Source organism: Pygocentrus nattereri, chromosome 8 (assembly GCF_015220715.1).
Source record: "Pygocentrus nattereri isolate fPygNat1 chromosome 8, fPygNat1.pri, whole genome shotgun sequence".
Lineage (NCBI taxonomy): Eukaryota > Metazoa > Chordata > Actinopteri > Characiformes > Serrasalmidae > Pygocentrus > Pygocentrus nattereri.
The window spans coordinates 40,329,950-40,343,862 of record NC_051218.1 but is presented as its reverse complement, the minus strand read 5'-3'; the positions used below and the strand labels follow the sequence as shown (position 1 = coordinate 40,343,862).

The window sequence follows — 13,913 nt, the reverse complement described above, 5'->3', positions numbered from 1 at the left end:
TAAGTGTGGTGTTCATGGGATCATATGCGCAGCTCTTCTTACTCCAGTCATGCTGAGCTGAGTTATTGCCAAAGAGTTCTATTTATGTTTTGTCTGACCAGAGTTCAGAGTACGTCGTTCCAATAGAGTTCTGATTTACTTAAATGCTCTTGTGCCAATTTTACACGTGCATCTCTCTGCTTGCTTTCTGCAGAGGAGTTTTGTGTGGGGTGTAGGAACAGAGATGATTGCGGGGAAGTTCATTGCTTATTATTCTGTGTGTAACTGTAACTGTATTCTCTCACTTTGGTTTTGGCTGCATCGTTTTCCTTGTGAGTGTTGTATAATAATGATCTTTGCAACCAGTCTACCAACTTTATTTGTTTTTATTTTTATCCTTCACATGTAGATATATGTTAATATAACGTCTCAATACTTTTTTTAGTATCATTTTTAATCTCTCTGTCTGTTCTTATGAATACATACTTTTTTGTTCATATTTATAAGTACAAAGTAGATATATGCACTGGAAGTACATTAGGTACATCTCCTTAATTCTACACTCTTTGTCCACTTTATCAGCTCCGCTTAGAGACTGTAGTCCAACTGTTTCTCTGTATACTTTGTTAGTGTTGGTGGTGTATACTTTGCTGGCGGTGGTGTATTTGTCAGCACTGCAGTGACACTGACATGGTGGTAGTGTGTTAATGTGTGTTGCACTTTTTTGAGTGGGACACTTGGGTCATGTCCACTTAGTGTCCACTCTATTAGACATACGTACCTTGTTGTCAGAGACAGTAAATTCAGAGACAGTTTGTCTCAGTTATCCTCTTGTCCACCGTCCACCACCAGTGGTCACTAAACACTGACCACAGGATGCTGTGTCTTAGTCCGGCAGTGGCAATGAGGTGTTTAAAAACTCCAGCAGCAGTTTGATCCACTCGTACCAGCACAACACCCACTATCACACAACCACCACGTCAGTGTCACTGAGAATGCCTGAGAATGATCCACCACCCAAATAGTACCTCCTCTGTGAGGGTCCATGGGGGTCCTGACCACTGAAGGACAGGGTAAAAGGGGGCTAACAAAGTATCAGATAAACAGATGGACTACAGTCTGTAACTGTAGAACTACAAAGTGCTCCTATATAGTAAGTGGAGCTGATAAAATGGACAATGACTGTAAACAAGAAGATGTACGTAATGAAGTGGATGACAAAAACAGAAGTGCCTGAATGCTTGTTTCCCTTCACTGTACGGACAGCATTTTGAGTGAAGGAGACATTTTCATTGCATTCCTCTTGACATTTATATTCAACAACATGTTCTTTTCACTAATACCTGCAATGGCCCATAGCTTTTCAAAACAGCCTGCGTTCTTAATATAGTTCAGCTGCACATTTATGATATAGTACTTAATGTGTCTGATCAATGATCTGTAAATCATCTATTCCATCCTGTTATTCTCTTCTCGCATATCACAGAGGACTGTTTCTCTAATGTGATTCCTGCACTCTGGGCTTGGTAACAAGCTGTAAAAAGAACCATGAGTCATGGTATTTTAGCAGAGGGGAAGGGGGTGGGTGTGAGTGGGAAAGATATGGCGATGTCAGTGTGTCCTGGTGGCTGCCAGAGTTTCATCCTCCTCTCTATGCATTTAGTAAAAGCTGCTTTTGGTATTTGATCTTAAATCCATTTTTGCTGGTGGCTTCTTACAATGGTTAAGGTTTGAATTAGACTATATGGGAGCCTGATCCTGTCCTATTCAGGTCCACAGTAAAGTGACTGTGCCTATGTAATAATAGAAAGAGCACCTCCTATTGGTGAGAGATCAAATTTGAGAATTAGGCAAGTGCTGCAATCTCCTGCCCTCTTTGACTGACTGCTGGAACATCGACCGTGTCGTGACTCTGTCTAAAGAAACCTCGACTTGCCACACAAGTGATTATGATATATATTTTCCCCTGGAATAATCAGAGCACTGGTGAATCACATGGCTGAGACTGACCATGGCTCAGTTGTTTTGGTCTTGTAATGAGCCGCGTCTCTGAGTAAATACTTTTCCAGTTTTTCAGATTTTAAGGATTGTCTGCAGTGGTGCGGTGGCATACGGGTGTAGTGTGCCATTTTAGGGACTCCCACACCAATGGTCCTCACTCAAATTTCATCACATACTCAACTAAGGGATCTAAATCTGGGCTAAAACTAATAAGCTAATATAATGCCACAAAAATAACACTGCAGTTTTACATAAGGACAAAGGTCCACAGAGAAGATCATATTTTAAAAGCTGTTAATCTGAGCAATTAGCTTTTTTATTGCTTAATACTGTTAATACTTATTGCTAGACAAATGCTAATACTAGAATAAATACAAGTAACATTAATACAAGAAATAGTGATTTTATGTATATTTTCGTTTAACCATTTCCAAACCTCTCCTCGAGGAACCCCAGTATTATTTGTAGTGGAGTGGGCAGGGTACAGAGGCTGCATAGTTGTTCCACAGATGGCCAATAGCGAAACCGAGATGTACTCAATTTGCAAATTGAGGGGGTGGTTAAACAGTTATTATGCCAATCATGAACAGCAAAACAACTACACTCGTAAAGGCACAAATACCTGCCCCACAGTGAGGTGGAAGCCAATGACATGGCAAAAATCTTGGGGTGGCATCTGGGATTGCCAGTCAAATGTCAGGAGTGGAACTGCCCACCCCAGCCACCCTTTTAAAACTGCACATGAAAATGTGTCAAAAAACTTAAAAACTTAAAAAGAATGACCGAATAAATCATAAACTGGATCCTCAAATGGATTAGTTGTACTGGAACATGGCTACTGGTGTGACTGTTGTCTAACTTATTGCATTAATTTTGAATAATGCAATAAGTTCATTTCATTCCTATATTACTGCCAAACATTAGTTAACAGCTAGCTAGCATTATATTATATTTATCAGTGAATTTAGAGCATAATGGCAGAAAAAAGAGTGACGGCAGAAACCAGCAGCTCATGAAGGCAGGCAAAAACAGATAGCAATGCATGATGAAGCATGAAAAGTAGACTGTTTTCTGTTGAAAAAGAGTTGAACCAATAGGAGACAGCTTGGGGTGGGGCTTCAGGCAGTCACATTAAGCACTGCTGTCAACTCACATTCACAGCTAAACAGTCACACATACACATCTTCTAAGCCGTTTATCTTTCTGGGTCATGAGGGGAGCTAGAGCCTAAACCAGCAGTCACTGGGCAGAAGGCAGGATATACCCTGGACAGGTCGCCAGTCCATCGCAGGGCAGACAGACATATACAATCACACTCACACTCACACCTAGGGTTAATTTAACATGTCCAATTGGCCTGACCGCATGTCTTTGGACTGTGGGAGGAAACCAGAGTACCCGGAGAAAACCCACACAGACATGAGGAGAGCAGGCTAACTCCACACAGAAAGGACCCTGTTCGCTCGGCCGGGGAATCGAACCCAGAACCTACTTGTTGGTGCCACTGTGCCACCCAGCTAAAGAATCAACATCTAAATATACAATTGAACAGCAACTGGTCTAATAGGTCTTCTGCACCAGTTTTTGCGTATAAGTGTATGAGTTTTCTGCTCACGTCTGTCTCAGTGCTCAAACCAGCAATGCATTTCAGAGAGTAAGTTTTGTGAACACGGCCTGACTGCACAACTCGCGAGTGAACAAATGTGGTGTCTTTGCTGTCAGTCATGGTCAAAAAAAGGTGTTTTAATTGGGGGCTCGCAAACTTTTGCATACAACTGTATGCCATATCCCTGCATATAGGAACTGCTGCACTAGTCTATACTAGTCTTGTTATGCTAATCTTGATAGATGTTAGGTTTTCATTCATTTTAGAACTACAAAATGCCATTTGGTTTCTGGACCTTTGTTTGGTAAAAACAATCTTTTTGTAGTTCTAATATGTATTATGTTCAATGATTCTGTAAACAACAGCTTAGCAGAGCTTAGATGTGGATGTATTTTTAATTAAACTTGAGCTGATATCTGTCCCTGATCATGGCCATGCATAAACTTCAAAACTTGATTCCACAGCTTAGAAGAACATCTGAGAATAGATTTTAAGATTCTTCAAAAACTCACAGCGTTCGCCTCGGGTCAAAGAGTCATGCTTTGTGACCACAGTCTTCCTCACTCACATCATCTCCCTTGACTAGTTTGGGGCCACTTCATCCCAAGTGTTTGTTTAATCACTAAAAAGGAGACTAATGTTCTCGTTTAGTGCTGGTCCAGTGGTTGAACTCACTGTTTATCTCCGCTCAAAGCCTTCCCTCTTCCTTGCTGAGATAATGATGCTCTTTGCTGATGCGACCTGAAGGTTAACCTGATTAGGCCTGGACCTCGGGCCAGATGCATCTCCAAAAACACACCACCATTACTTGATTGTTGAAAAGTCACAAAAACTGTGCCATTATACAAATTAATTACACTGTTTGTTCTCGATTTGTTCTTTGATATGTCTGCTGGAGGACATGCATTTAGCAACTGAAGATGCTTCTTTTGTAATTAGAGCGGGTCACTGAATTCTTCATGTGTAGAACTTCACTTCACAGAGCAGTAGCATCAACCTTTGCCCTCTAGCGGCTGAACCAGAGGCGATGGACCGAGGGCCAATGAGTGAGGCAAATCTCTGACACTGAAAGCTCTTATGGGTCTGGCTGAATGCAGGACCCGTCAGAGTGGAATAAAGACATTACTGCTGCGGAACCTACATCCCTTGGGACCAGCTTCGCTAAAGCCCATCTCATTTCACTGTCCTTTGCTCCTAGTTGCCGTGGAAACCCAGAGGTAACTACTCAGAAGCTCGGAGAGCCGAGAACAATATTGACTCCGGTGTCGGAACGCTCCACACAAGGACATCCGTTCCCTGGTGCCTCTGTGCACACGCTCGTTGACCGCTGTCAAAGCACTGGCTGGCTTTGCTGTAAAACGCTGGTAGGCAAAACATGAAGCCCAGGGTAAGGTTCTCGCTCGCTTGTGCCCAAATTGCTGGCTCTGTCAAAACTGTTAATGCAAGTGACGTGTATGAATGTTTCATTAATGTTTTGTGTTGGGCTGTCATGATTAATCGATTAAGCTTAATTATGTAATTAAAAAACAGTCAATTGTAAATGACTTTCTCAACGAATTATCATGCAAAATAATACCTTGATCATTTGCATCATTACAATAGCACCACCTACAGCCCCCAAAAAATAAAGAATGGGACAATACCTTTCCAATCGCAGCATAATGGTTGAGAAAATCCATGAAACATCAACTGCATAGAACAGTTTGATAACAGCTGCAGTAACTGCATGCTGTGCTGTTTTCTGCATGTACTCACTCACTGTTATCAGAGTTGCCAGATTTATAGTTTTCCCACCAGGTTGTGTGGTATGCATTCTAAATGTACTGCACCAAAGGGTTTGATACTTTGCAGACAGTTTAAAAGTGAAGATAAACTGTCTACTGCATATAAATTGATCCTAGTGTTGAATTGCTGGCAACCACCAGACACACAGGCTTGTACCATAAGAGAAGAGGCAGAAGAGTGAGGCATGTGTGGTGTAACGTTACCAAACCTCTGTTCCTCTAATTGGCTAATAAGGTAACTATTTTTCAGCAATACATATTCGTTATGTTTTTATATCATCATGACAGTTTGCATTTATTCATATACAGCTGTGAGCCACTGTCAAATGGCATGTTTTGAGAAAATAGGTTAATACATCCCACACCAAAAATGTGGGCTGGCAAAAGTTATGGCACCTTGTATATTTCTTTTTTCTAATATGTTAAAATAAAAAGCAGTCATCCATACAGAGTGCATAGTGCAACTAAACATCTATACATAGTGCATAGTGCACTGTCACTTTTCTGTACATCCATGCATACACAAGTGTTCATGTATGTTATTGTTTACAGTGTTTAGTCACTGGATGTTTTGCATTGCATTGTCCCCTGCATAATATTTTCGTAATATTTACGCAAAACTTGTTTCCGCTCAGGTGTCTCCATCTCTTCCCAGACTGAAGCAAGCCGTCTTCCAGTGACAGTCAGAAGCTCTGTGACCCTCTCTTTCAATTGGATTGTGATTGGTTCCTAGGCGTCTCACAGTTGTAAAAATAAGGGGCTTTAAAATCGGATGAATCTTTCTAAATCACCCTGTATATCTTTACTTCTACTATTTATGCATCTGCATAATAGTGTATGGCAATATATTTGCTCTTGTTTTGCTTTGTACTGTTGTTCTGCTGTAATAGATGGCTTTCCCTCTGGGATTAATATAGTTACCTCTCTCTCTCGCTCTCTCGCTCTCTCTCACTCTATCTATCTATCTATCTAAATTGGGCACTAAAAATTGCAGAACAGTGCCGTATTGAAATTCACTTAGAAAATCAACAAAACATATCATTTGACCAGGGAGGCATTAAGTGTATGAGAACAGAGAAAGAAACAGTGAGTGGGTGCATTTGCATGAGTAAGATTGTACCGAGGGCAGGTGCTGAAGACTGAATCTGAAAGGGAAAAAATTCTTTATCTTGTGCTGAGACTTGTAGGTCACCCTGCCTTCACACCTGTTGCAAAAGCAGCAGTCTGCATTTTCAGCGTTTGAACCATGAGCTCACATCTAGAGGAAAAGCAGTAACTTTACCACAAATGCATCAGTGGCCCCTCAGTCTATCGCCAAGAGCAAACGAAATCAATTTTCCTCTCTCGTCCTCGGAAAGCAGTCCCCACTAAGCAGCATCAGCGTCTGAGTCCAGATCTTTCTAAATGTTTTCTGTCAGTCCCTCTTTGCCGATGCTGGAACAAACAGAGATGCTGTAATCCCTGCATCAATTACATGCATCTGCAGAGGAAGCTTCACACTCAATATGTATGAGATTAGAGAGCCGAGTTCAATTGCCTTATTCATGTTTGTGAGGCACTAACGTCAGGACAAATTAGGGCGCCGGCACATGCATTAGCCGTGTTGAACACTTTCTGTTCTCCTTCACATGCATGGTTTCGGATGGAGAGGCTTGTGCGAACACAGCTGGATATGTTTGTACTTGTAGGAGAAAAGCATTTATTTACAGTATGTTCTGTATGCAAATAAGATGTTACATGTTATGCGACTTTACAATATTCCCATGGTGGCAAATGTGCATACCGTGAGCAATGATGTCATCTATCACAAGCTCAGGCACATGTCTCCTAAGGCATAATGGTTCATGTTAAATATTCATGACATGTGATTCTCAAGGGCATGTGGCATCACCATTTCTATGTTTCCAGTCTTTAAAACATTATTTCCAGCAAAACACATTCTATAGAGGTATGCATGAACCTTACAAAGCAAGTTTCCTGTTCTGTCAACTTTCAGCAATGCTCATGAAGAGGATATTCACTGAAGATAGTTTGTAACGCATTCATATCGTTCATACAAATCTAATTTACTTAAAAAACACGAACGACAACTGTTCCGCTTCACTGAGTCCGTCTCTCTGTCATTTGTGCTTCTCAAATGCTGCTCCATGCAGAGATCACCAGTCTAGAGTGCAGGCCTGATAAGACGTTTCTATGTCAGAAGGCAGAAAAATAGCAAATGAGGAGCGAGTCGTATCTCTTTATGGAATCTAATGCTTGATTTTTGTCTCATCCTTCATCTGCTGTCACTGAGACGGCGCCACTTAACCCACATTCTGCCTCTGCGGCAACTGCAGCTGCTTCTGCTAGGCCCGGGGGAGCAAAGAACCCTCATTGTAAATGTTTTGTGCCCCCTCACCTTTATATTCTTGTTTGGTTCTGTGAGGTAGGTTGCCTTTCAGATTGCATTTATAGGACTGACACCGAGCTAAGCAAGACTTTTAGTCTCAGTAGCTTATCTGATACACAGCTGTATGGAAACCCCTGGCCAAATTCTATATTTTGTTGATTTTTGAGGCAAAACCAAAAATGCTAACTATTCAAAGAAAAACTCCTTTCTGCAAATGTCATTCCACAGATGCTATAAAGAATATACAGAAAAATAAAATAGTTCAAAAGTTTGGACAGTGCCATGTAAAAGACTTCATGTGGTAACTGTAATTTATAATTACATTGTTTGAAATAACCATTAATTTGAATGAAACTAATTAATTTACTTGGCACCACACCAAGTCATTTTAGGTTGATCTGATGAGCCATTTTACAGTGTAGGAATACAAAAAGGAGCAACATTTGATGAAAAGATCACCTTGCTGACTGTAAAGCCTTAAACATAATTGTCTTGATAGGCCTTAATTGACCCATGAGGACTGGATAGGTAGGTCAGAAATAATTCCAGAGCATAATAAATTATCAGACTCTTCAACCCTTGCATTAACACTCCACAACAATGAGCTCCTTTAAAAAGCTGGCTGAAGATAAAATAAGGCTAATTAATGCATACAAAGTAGTAGAAAGAAACATCTATACAGCCACGAATCAGTGGAAGTCAAGGCAAGATCTGAAAGACCAGGAAAATATAGATACATAGATACACAGATATATAGCTATCTTCCCCATCATTTTCTGGCAAGCATCCAAGCAGTTCTTTCTGAAAATGAAGCTAACTGATGCATATAAATCAGTTGAAAAGCCATCTACATATCTTTGTATCTGTGGAAGTTAAAGCAAGATCTAAAAGACCAAGAAAACTCTCAGATAGAACTGCCTGTAGTTTAGTAAATAGTAACTTGTAATAGAATATGTTTGAGCAACTATTCAAACACTGTATGGTAGCTACCTCTTTAGCCAATATGATAAATAAATAAAGGTTCTTGACCTATGTACAGTTAAAAGTTTGGAGACCCCCCCAGACAAAAGTATACAATCATTTTTTTTATGTTGGGGAAAAACACATACAATATAAAATGTACCCTAACTTTTGCACAGGCCAATTTTTCCCTCCAAATATATTAAATCGGCAAATAAATGGTCGTTTTGCTTTAAAGTGTGCAGAAGTATGTTATTTGTAGAGGATATGGATTCATTTTCACTGAGAAAATAACAGAAATGTGTAATTCTCTCCAAAAACCTTTGTATATGACTGGGTAACCTCACCCCCATCCCACCCCATCCCACCCTTCCACGACCCATGTTTCTGCTGCCGTCTCCGCTTTATCTCTGCTGCGTCTCTTTAGCTGCGCACGCTGCCTGCGTTGCCAGGTCGCTGGATGCGCGTGGACTCCCGCGAGAAGCCTGTGAGTGATCAGAGGCGACAGCGTGGCACGGCGGAAAGCGAGCGACGACAACACACACGCATGCTCCACCGTGACAGGACCCAAGCGGCGTCCCATGGGGCTCCAGTCACTGGAACTGTGGGACTGGGTGAGACCTGAGGCTGCGTAATTCAATTACAGCACAAGCACATAAGCAGTGGCGGAGGGGCAGTTAGCACAAGGCACATAACTAAGAGCCAAATGCATGGAAACATACCCACTTTCGCACACGCATGACACACAAACGCAAGGTCGTTGGAGAGGGGCTGGGTGGAATCCTGTTCTTGTGGCTGTGTAGTGAGAGAGGGTTGATACTTATGCAGTGTGATTAAAGCTGGGGGAGCGTAAAAGATGGAGATGCATGCTGTCCTCTCCCCCCTGCAGAGCTTTTTTAGCCAAATGAGAACGAGAGAGAAAGAGTAGCGAGGCCTGTCCACCAGGTCATAGACGTCTTAAGGAGCAAAGCTCAGCATTACACTAATGCGCACTGGAGAGAGAGAGATGGGGGGAGAGAGAGGAATATATATATATATATATATATATATATATATATATATATATATATATATATATATATATATATATAGAAGCAGGAGATGGTGACTAAGGTAGGAATCACACATCAAAGACAGCGGAGGATACTTTCACTTTCTCAAGGCAAGTCTCCGAGCTTCACCTCCTGCATCTGCTCACTGAGAGAGTTCATTCCTAGTGCAGGGATTTTTTAGGCCTTCAGACAGGAGAGGAGAGAGAAATAGGGAAGAAAGTGGGAGAATAGCAAAGAAAAGGCAAAAAAGAAAAAAGAAAACAGCAGCTAGGCTATACGCAAAGGCTTGTGGGAGAGCTTTCACACCAGTGGGATTCAGTGCTTTTTTACCCGCAAAATGTGAAGGTGAGGAAGAAAAAACAAAGGTCTCTTTGTGTCCTGAAAGAATGCAACAATCTGAGGTTTGTAGGAACTATGGTTTAACAAAAAGTGTCATATAAAAAGGCCACAAGACCTCCTAGAGGCCTTCTTATCTGTGGCACTTCGAGCTGTGCCATACACCGTACTCGGCTGGAGGTAACAATTGATTATGTTTTTCTTGGCATCTGTCTGATCATGTAGCCACCTGTAGAGATGAAATGCTTTCAGGCACTGAGCCCCCTGAACATAACATATAGTTTTTTTCTTCAGTATTTAATGTGTCCACCCTTTGCCATTTTGGGTGGTCCTTTTAATTGAAACAAGCACTCATCAGACTCTCAGTAACATGTCAAAAGTATATGAGGGTTAGGATTAGGTTTTGGGTTGAGGTTAAGGTTAGGGTTAGGATTAGGGCCAGGGTGAGGGTGAGGGTTAGGTTTTGGGTTGAGGTTAAGGTTAGGGTTAGGATTAGGGCCAGGATGAGGGTTAGGATTAGGTTTTGGGTTGAGGTTAAGGTTAGAATTAAGGCCAGGGTTCAGATTAGGATTTGGGTAATGTATCAACAGTGCAGCTACAAGATATTTACTTCAGTGTATTCAAATGCTTCACTACTGCTACTTCACTGATATGTTGTTCAGTTGTTACTGATAACCTATTAAGAGCTTATTAATCATCTACAAAGGACCTCTTCAAATAAAGTCTTACCACCATTTTTATCGCTTTAATTTTTTTAGAAGATATTCAATTCTTTAAAGAAATCTGCAGATATATAATAAGTTCAGTCTCTTGGTTTACACATGCAAACATAAGCTCTCTCCTCCTTGCTGTTCTTTTTTGTCTGTTTCCTTTAACTAACAGCTACACATCCTTTCAGACCACACACTCTTAAGATTAAGTGACCCTTATTAGTTGCACAACAGGGAAAGTTCACCTCTGCAATCTAACCCATCAGTGCAGTGAAACACCACATACACACTAGTGGGCTGTGAGCACACTTTCCCAGAGTGGTGGGCAGCCCAGGGAGAAGCTGGGGGATACGTGCCTTGCTCAAGGGCACATCAGTCATGTAGTCAGCTCAGGGATCGAACCGGCAACCTTCTGGTCACAAGGCTCGTTCCCTAACCTCCAGCCCACGAAGCGGATAGTTCTATCGAGAACAATGTGTTATATGGTTCTTTGTATGGTGAAATGGTTCTTCAGTTTGATGGAGAATGTCTTCTATATGGTTTTATATGGGTTTGGCTATTGTTATGATGTCAAGCTTGCTACAGTAGAAGAACCCTTTTGGCGCCATATAGAACCATTTAAAAAGAAGTTTCATTTAGACCCCAATACAACACAATCTCCATCAAATTAAAAAATTATTTCACCATGCAAAGAACTATTTAAGCATGCAAACAGTTCAGCATAGAACTCATGGTTCTAAATATAACCATTCCCTTTTCTAAAGAACCCTTGAAGAACCATGAGTTTTACTTATAACCATTTACAAGCCTAGATTGTTCTTGGCATGGTGAAATGTTTCTTCAAATTGATGGAGAATATGTTCTATATGGTTTTATATAGCACCAAAATGGGTTCTGCTATTGTTATGATGTCAAGCCTGAAACAACAGAAGAGCCCATTTTGGTGCTATATAGAACCATTTTCAAAAATGTTGCATATATAGAACTAAATACAACACATTCTCCATCAACTTAAGAACCATTTCATCATCCAAAGATCCATTTAAGCTTCAAATGGTTCAGCATAGAACTCATGGTCATAAATATAACCATAGCAGTGTTGAAATACAATATCTTCTCACAGTGGAAGGAGGAACAGAAACACCTGTGGATGTTTTCAGATCTGAAGCAGCTTGACTGTCTCCTCTCTTTCAAAAATAAAAGTCCTGTTTTTGGTGAAAGTTTTGGTGATCGACCAGGTCATGCATGGTTTTTGCAAGTCCTAGTTTCTCCAATAATTGTAGCATATTTTATTTTGGAAACTCTTAATCTACTCAGAAATATCTCCTGAAAAATATTACATTTAAAGGCCATTTTGACTGGAAATTGGGAAAAAATACAGGGTGCTCTCAAGCGTTTACACAGTACAGTAGCTACAATCCCTACAACCACAAACCCTGCCTACTTCTCCTCACAGATCTTATAGTATTATCACTCTTGTTGCTTGGCTGCTATAAATCCTTGTTTTGGGCCATTTGTCCTCCAGCGTAGCCCCAGCTGTAGCTGATACTCCATCACCGGGACTCCAAAGCAATTACAGTGTTATTGAAGCTTTGTCTGGCCCTCTCTCTCTCTCTCTCTCTCTCTCTCTCTCTCTCTCTCTCTCTCCATCACCCTCACTCACGCGTATTTGCTTTTGCTGTTGGACTTTGTGTCAGACTAGTTGTTTCCACTCTGCCTGTTGACAGGTCAGTGGCATTAGGAGTGTGGTGGATGAGGTGGGCTGCTGCAGGGCATTGGCACAGAAGAAAAAGAGAGACAGCATAGTGATGGAATAAATGCGCAAGAATGTACCAGAGCATTGTCAATGGTGACTCATTACACACACACACACACACACACACACACACACACACACACACACACACACACACACACACACACACACACACGCACAGGAAGTGGTGCGGAAAATATCACAGCAACCTCCAGGAGTTTGAAACAGAATGCTGTGTCTCTTGAACGAAGTATATCTACAAAGAAAACGTTTCTCCTTTTCAGACCTGCTCTTATGAAACCCCTCTCTCTCTCTCTCTCTCTCTCTCTCTCTAGCTCTAGTCCAAAGTTTAGCGGCTCATCTATTCACAGAATCCTTTCACTGCGGCCTTGTATGCCTGAACAGACAACCATTTAATCGATGGCAACAGAGATTACGACAAACCTGCACCGAATACGCTCGGCCATATCAGCAGCGATTCCAGGACTTCCACTGTCATACAGAATACACGCTAGAGGCAGCAATAAGTGTGAACCTGACTTTACAGTGATTCTAATATGAATATTTAAGACATTATGAGGTGCATGATTTGATTTGATTCAATACCATTTTTTAGGAAACAGTTCAGTGCATCATGGATTCTCCCTTTTTACTATAATTTGGTGAAATTCGGTATTTATCCTTTAGGATATGCATCCCAAAATCACACATTACACTTTGATCTGATTCAATTTGAATACCATTTTTAGAAAACAGTTCAGTGCATTATGAAATCCCAAATTTCACCATGATATGATTGGAGAATTTTTTTTTTTTTTGAAGTGGTACAGTTCGTCAAGAAATCTCAGACTGTATCCAAAACCACACACCACTATACTACACATACTGTGCTAATAAATGCACTACTAAAGGACGTGTACTCTTTTGACATACTCTTTAGTATAGTAGTGTTTTGATTTGGAAGCAGTCAAAAATTTCATCAGAATTTTTTTTTTCACATGTGATTCTTTAGGAAAGAATTGTAAACATAAAATCTCAAATCTCACTGTGATTTGATTCAATTACAATATGATTCTTTTGGAAATTATGGAGCAAATCACAAAATAAACACCACCGTGATTTAATTTGATTTGAACTTGATTCTTTGATCGCGTCATGATGCTTTACTACGATTTGTTTCAATTCAAAAATAATTCTTCAGGAAATGATTTAGTGTTTACTGAAATTTCAGAATTGTCACGCTTCTGGGTTCCCCTCCCTTGCCTAGCACGTTCCAGGACTCCCATGAGGGGATTTCCCATGAGACCAATACCAGTGATGTCACCTTCTCCTCCAATCAC

General features: G+C 40.8%; 1 long non-coding RNA gene across 3 annotated transcripts; it reads left to right on the top strand.

Annotated features, from left to right (window-relative positions):
• Window positions 1-4,693: 4,693 nt before the first annotated feature.
• On the top strand, window positions 4,694-13,676 carry LOC119263855. 3 transcript variants are annotated; one of them, XR_005130558.1, is made up of 4 exons: window positions 4,694-4,973; window positions 5,512-5,605; window positions 6,006-9,333; window positions 12,545-12,666. It is a non-coding gene; the product is annotated as an uncharacterized LOC119263855 (long non-coding RNA). The 3 variants fall into 3 exon arrangements; XR_005130557.1 differs by lacking the exons at window positions 5,512-5,605; window positions 12,545-12,666 and adding an exon at window positions 12,909-13,676; XR_005130556.1 differs by lacking the exon at window positions 5,512-5,605.
• Window positions 13,677-13,913: the final 237 nt, after the last annotated feature.